The sequence below is a fragment of the Trifolium pratense genome, linkage group LG2 (assembly GCF_020283565.1).
Source record: "Trifolium pratense cultivar HEN17-A07 linkage group LG2, ARS_RC_1.1, whole genome shotgun sequence".
NCBI classification, from domain to species: Eukaryota; Viridiplantae; Streptophyta; class Magnoliopsida; order Fabales; family Fabaceae; genus Trifolium; species Trifolium pratense.
The window spans coordinates 63,617,504-63,623,998 of record NC_060060.1 but is presented as its reverse complement, the minus strand read 5'-3'; positions in this window follow the sequence as shown (position 1 = coordinate 63,623,998).

Sequence of the window (6,495 nt, the reverse complement as noted above, 5' to 3'; positions counted from 1 at the left end):
ATAGAATTAGATCGTATGGCGAATATTGGAGCTTTGTAGATTTAATTCAAGAGTTTGATTTTGGTATCGAATGTACTAAGGAGGAGTTTAAAGATAGCTATCCAAAGAGAGATGATGATTGTTAGAGGTCGTAAGTGAATAAGAATTCGATGAGTGAATAAACGGAGAAGATTATGCTTATTGCAATGCAAGATGATGAGGAACATCGATAGATGGATTATGGGCAAATTGAAGATGTCGTTTGGAATCAACGAGATAGAGGTTGTGATTGTTTGGAGAACCAATTTTAGGCGGTAGCCTAAGTTTGAAGTAGCGAATTGCTAAGGGATTAAGGAGAAGTGGTATTGGAAAATGTTTGCGTTAAGGAATGCAATTATCGGTTGAGAGATTACTTGGAAACAGAGTAGTCGTATTGGATTCGACTCAATGTGAGAAAAGGAATTTGACGGTTAGAGACGGTAGTTTTTAGCATGTGTCGAGGAAGATTTGAGAATGTGGGTCATCAAGTGATAAGTTGGAATAAGATTCGAATATGAATAAGTGATGTAACACGGTTAAGTGATTCATGAGGGAATCAAAGGTTTATGGGAATTATGGAGTTGTGGAAGTATTCCACGGGAGTATCTTTCGGAGAGTTCGATTGGTTATACCTGTTTTAGGGTAGAGTTGTGTGTACCGTAGAATGTGAGTCTATGGATGTTTCGTGCGGAGTGGACGTTTTAGCGGTTTGATAGGAATAGTTTATGTCGATATCATGATTGTTGAATATTTATCGACAAATTGAGGAACTGGCCGTCCTTGATCTCTTGTTGATAAATGGACAAAAATTGTGTTGGATGGGATAAACTAATTTTGTCAAACTTAGTAATGTGTAGAGTTTTGAACGTTTCGTTGGAGGGTCGGATACAGGAGTTATCCGGAGTTGTTTTAGTCGCGTAATTTTCGAGGGCGAAAATCTTTTAAGTGAGGGAGAGTTGTAACGACCCAAATTTATTATTCACTATTTAAGTGTTTAATTATTTGGTGATGTGGTTTTTAAGTAAGATAGTAACTTTATGTTATTTATCGAGAGTTTTAGTTAACGCGCGAGTTAGTGAGAGTTAACGCGAGTTGGGCCAAGCCAATTGGGCTTGAGGCCCAATGGGCCTTATGGACTTGTGAGAGGCGCCATATGGTCAAGGGGAGGAGAGGAAACATTTCATTTTTTTTCTTGTTCTTGTGAGAGTTTAGAGAGAAGGGAGAGCTCAAGGAGCTAGGGCAAGAGCTTGGAGGAGGGATTCGAGGAGCAATCGTGGAGCTTTCGTCGATCCAAGGTAAGAGAGTAGATTTCATATTCGTGGGTGACTCGAGGAAGGGGAGAATGTCGATTTCTCCTCACCCGAACTTCCTCCACCCCATTTTCGTTTTAGCTTAGAACGGATTTTCTTGATGGAAATCGTTCCTAAGGTTCTTAATATGCTTAACATGCTTTTAACATGATTAATGAACGAAAACTATGGTAAAAACGAGTTGTATGAAAGATTAAACTCAAGAACTTAGTGTTCTTGAGAGTTTTGATGAAAAAGTGTTTAATCTCTACTTTTTCGATGTTTATGATGTAGATCGGTAAAATGAACTGTCCTTTTGTGTTTAGATATGCTTGTTGCACATGAATATAAACTTATTTGGGGTTTATAACATGAAAAATGGGATTTTTGGGTGATTTGGTGTAGAAATCGCAAGTTTTGAACTGTCCTGACAGGAGGCATTCGCTACGCCTTCGCTCAGCGAACGTGTTCGCCACCTGTTCGCTACCTGTTCGCTAATTGGATTTTGGCTCTGTGTCTGTTCGCTACCTGTTCGCTACAGCGAACGTGTTCGCTACGTGTTCGCTACCTGTTCGCTACAGCGAACAGCTCTGTGACAGCAACTTTTTGATAGTTGTTTTAAGTGTAATTAGGCACTTGTAACATGGATTTGAGGTATCCTAGCATGCAATTAGGTGTTTATAACCATGATTAATTGTATTGTGATGATAGTTGTTGATTATATGTGTGGAATATAATTGTTGTTGATTGTGTTGATGATGTTTGTTAAAATGTCAAAGAAGTATATTAAGGTGTTAATTAACTTAATAAAGAAGTATATCGAATTATGTTATTCGATAAAGAAGGATATTAAGGTATAGTGTTATCTTAATAAAGAAGTAATGTTGGATAGTGTTCCACATTAGTAAATGAAGAGCTTAATGCTATTGATTGTGAGTGAATTCATGAAATACATACATGCATTCATGAATATATGTGATATTGGATATTCCAATAAAGAAGGATATCGGATTATATTTATCCGATAAAGAAGGATATTAGAGGTGAGATACTCTAATAAAGAAGATGGTACCACATGCATTAGAGGTGTCTAGAGGACATAGCATGAATGTGAAGCATTAGATTGCATTAGGGATTATGTGTGCATTTTATAACAAATGATGTTTGACACATACTTGGTAAATGTTGATTGTTAATCCGTATGTGAGGAGCAGAGTCCGTCATGACTATAAAATGAACAACGCAGGGTCCGTCATGACCATAATCTGAACCGTGTATTGTGGTGTTAGATTACATTAGGAACTTTATGTGTATTCCTATTTGTAATTGAGTTATGTGTATTTGTTGATGTTTTGGTATTGTCCGAGACGACGTGAAACTATATGTTTGGTGTATAATTGTGGATGATTGATTATGTGATAAATGAAGTATATGCATGATATATGAATATGCATGAATGATGGTGATGTATATGTATAATGTATGATTATGCATGTTTTTATGAAGAAGTGTTTAAGTACCATTTACTTACACTTGTATATTTTGAGTATGTTATCTAACTCTCTTTTATGTGTTATGTGCTGGATCGTTGGGGGTCCAGATTTTACAGGATTTTGTGGTATTCGATGTCGAGTCGTCGATGAAGCTCCGCTCTGATTGTGACACGGGAAAGGGTTGTATTTAGACTATAGGGTCTTTATGACTTTCGATATTTATTTGTAAAATTATACATTTTGAGAAATGATTATTTTGTATAAACACTGTTTTTACTAATTAATTACATTAGTATTATTTTGATAGAGGAGTGTAATACTCGAACCAATATTCAATAAATTAAATGTGATTTTCCGTTGCGTATTTTGAAAAAGATTTTACTAAAGGTAGAAATAAATAAATAATGGGTTTGGGTGTTACAGGATCTACGGCAACAACGTACGATCAACAGTTTGACTCTCGAAGCATATTACGCGGTTCAGTGAGCCTAACACTGGTGGTGACTACTCAAAAATAAAATAAAGCTCGTGCTCATAGAAGTCGCGCATAATAAAATTAGAAACATAAACTCATAACTTTTCCCTGATGTATTTATAATTTTTCAAAAATAACAATTTTGGAAAAAATGTCATACACCAAAATAATATATTGATTTGAATTTACAAATTATTTGAAATTTGAAATAAGGTGATAAGTGGAATGATCGGAGTTCAAAATTATTTTTTAAAAATTAATAATTTTGGAAAAAATGTCATACACGAAAAATAATATATTAATTTGAATTTAAAAATTATTTGAAATTTGAAATAAGGTAATAAGTGGAAAGATCGGGGTTCAAAATTATTTTTCAAAAAAATATATTTTGGGAAAAATGTCACACGCGATGGATAAGTGGGATGACCGGAGTTCGAACCTCTATCCCTGCATATATAATGTAATATCCCTGCAAACTGAGCTAAACTCACGAGACACGTAAATATGAATTTTAGTATGAGGTTAGTCTTAATTTTGTTTATAATTTTCATAAGTCAACATTAAAATCTTTGATTTTTTTTAAAATTTTATTAAAATGATATGATATTTTATAATTGATAGATTTATTTTTAGCAAAAGAGCTGGTAACGGGTATGAGTATACGTACTTAGGTACCCATAAGATATGTGCATGAGTACAAAAGATGTTACCACACGCGTATGAAGATGGGTAATATAGTATCTTAGCCATATCCTAACCATTGTCATCTCTAGTAGTAGATGGTTATAAGTTCAATTTATGACTGCTCATGTGCTTGAAAAAGATTTGATTTGGAAAGAAGAACTTACCTTATACTCTCATAGATTCTCTTATGAAAATTAGTCACCGCTAACATTTGAAAATTCCACGCCTATAATATTCTATAGAAATATGTATCTAGATTTCGCTCCGCTGTTCTTGCCTTGGTTATTTTTGTGTATACATAATCAAAAGTATTATAAACTTAGGTCCTAGTGTTTTTTGTAAAAAGTAGATGATCAGTCTAACCCTAATTTCATTTTATATATATTGCGGATATAAGGGAGAACGATTATCATGGAACATCTCTAATTCTTGTATGCCTCATTCCCATCTAATGGAATAACTCCAGCTTATTCGTGATTCGGGTGCCACTCGCCTACCGAGCCATTAGCTGGCGTCGTGTCGTACTCGCCCAATGCTACCGAGCCAACGTTTGATTTTTATTTTTGAATTTTTTTTAAAAGGTTTGAGAATTTAAGAAGATTCACACACCGCAACACATATGAAATAACGAGCCAATTATTGAGTTGTTTATTTGTTTCGAGTCTTCTATTTTTGTGTAGTTTGATTACTCGATTCCCTAAATCGATTTCCACGACACAAAAATTGGCTAAACAAAAGCTAATGTGTAATTTTTAACCCTCCAATTGCATTTAGTTGTAGAATTTTCCCAAAAATTTGAAGGTTGTTATAATTAAAGATGAATGTAGAACATAATAAACTATAAAAAATTAATCATACATAATCATATAATATTTATTAAGGGAAGTGAACAAGAAAATAAAATTTATAATATATCATATAATATTTATAACGTATATTTTTTCAAAATAATAATATCTAATTTGTTTTTAATTATTTAATATAGTTCTTATATTTTATTAAAATAACGCCATGCAGTAAAAAAATCAAAATATTATCAGTAAAATAAAGTTCATGAAATAAAGTGCAACACAAAAAACGGCATAAAAAACGGAGGTTTGTAGCCATGACACTCTCCCGCACTCTCTCTAATCCGCGAGTGGGCTTTACACGCACGTGAACAGTGTCACCTTCAACCTCTAGCGGGTTGACCCGCGACCAGTAACCGGGTCAAAACGCGGGTCGTGATCCAGAATCAGTATATTCCGTTTTTCATCACTGTTTCGTCCGATTTTTTGTGGGTTTCGACCGGAATAAAATATCTAACGATTGGAACACAAAATAATCAAGTTTTAAACATCAAAACATGAGTTTTAAAGCTAAATTCGTGAAGTTGTGAACCCCATAAAAGGGAAAAGTTTTTCTTTGATTACTCCTCTATGATTGTTGAAAAAACACAAAATTTGTCACATCAGATTTGTAAAATCATGATCTAAAAAGCCTTGTAATATTTCATTACAATTTGATGCATATCAAGTTTCAAATTTTTGAATAAAAATGTAACGAAAATTATAAGGAAGTTAAGAAGAGAAGAAGAATTTAGAGATGAAAAAATAAAAAGATTCATATGCAAATCTGAAGGATGAAACAGATGAAAGGAAAAATCATTCTTAAAATTAAGTGGGTGTTTTTGCAATTACATTATTTTAACTTTGTAAATTTTGTATTCTTCATTACATAAATGATAGAAGATAAATGGATGGTTTAGATTGTGTCAACTCAAATGGGTAGCTCAGCCCATTTTAATGTAATGGATAGATAAGAATTTGCCTATTTACAATAAGTTGTAAACAAGTTAATAGACTACGTTGTAAAACACTTTTAATTAATAGAATATGTTTTTTCTATTCAATTATTCGTAAAACAAGTTAATAAATTTTCAACAAGTCCAACTTAATCCCTTCTTTTTGTCAAAAAAAAAAAAAAAACTTAATTCCTTCTTTCAAGGTGATTACTTCAACTTCCCATCATTTCCAACGTAGAAATTCCCTTTTCATTCGTTTTCTATTCACCACACTCCTTAGTCCTTAATTAGAGATAGGAATAGGCTAGGCCGAGCTAGGCTTTGCCAAGCCTGAGCTTGGCCTGTCAAAAAATCGAAGGTCTGAGCCTGGCCTGTGGCCTATCATAGGCTTAAATTCTAGGCTTGAGTCTGGCCTTTTGAAAGTCTGATGTGGTCTGTTAGCCTGTTTAAAAGCCTATTTCATATGAACATATTTAAATAAATAATTATATTTATTTTGAAATATACTTATGAACTAATAAAATAATGTTACATTTGATATTTTAGAGAATTTGACTATATATGTCATCATATTTCAATTCTAGTTTATAATAATACATTTATATAAGTTAAAAACTAATGTAGATTAATAAACTTAAATTACTTAAAAAGTTAATAGATTTATAATTTAATCAAAGTATAAATTTTAATATATAAATAATAATCGTAATAAAAATATTATTCATGTTAACTTAAATAGGCCGGCCTAGTAGG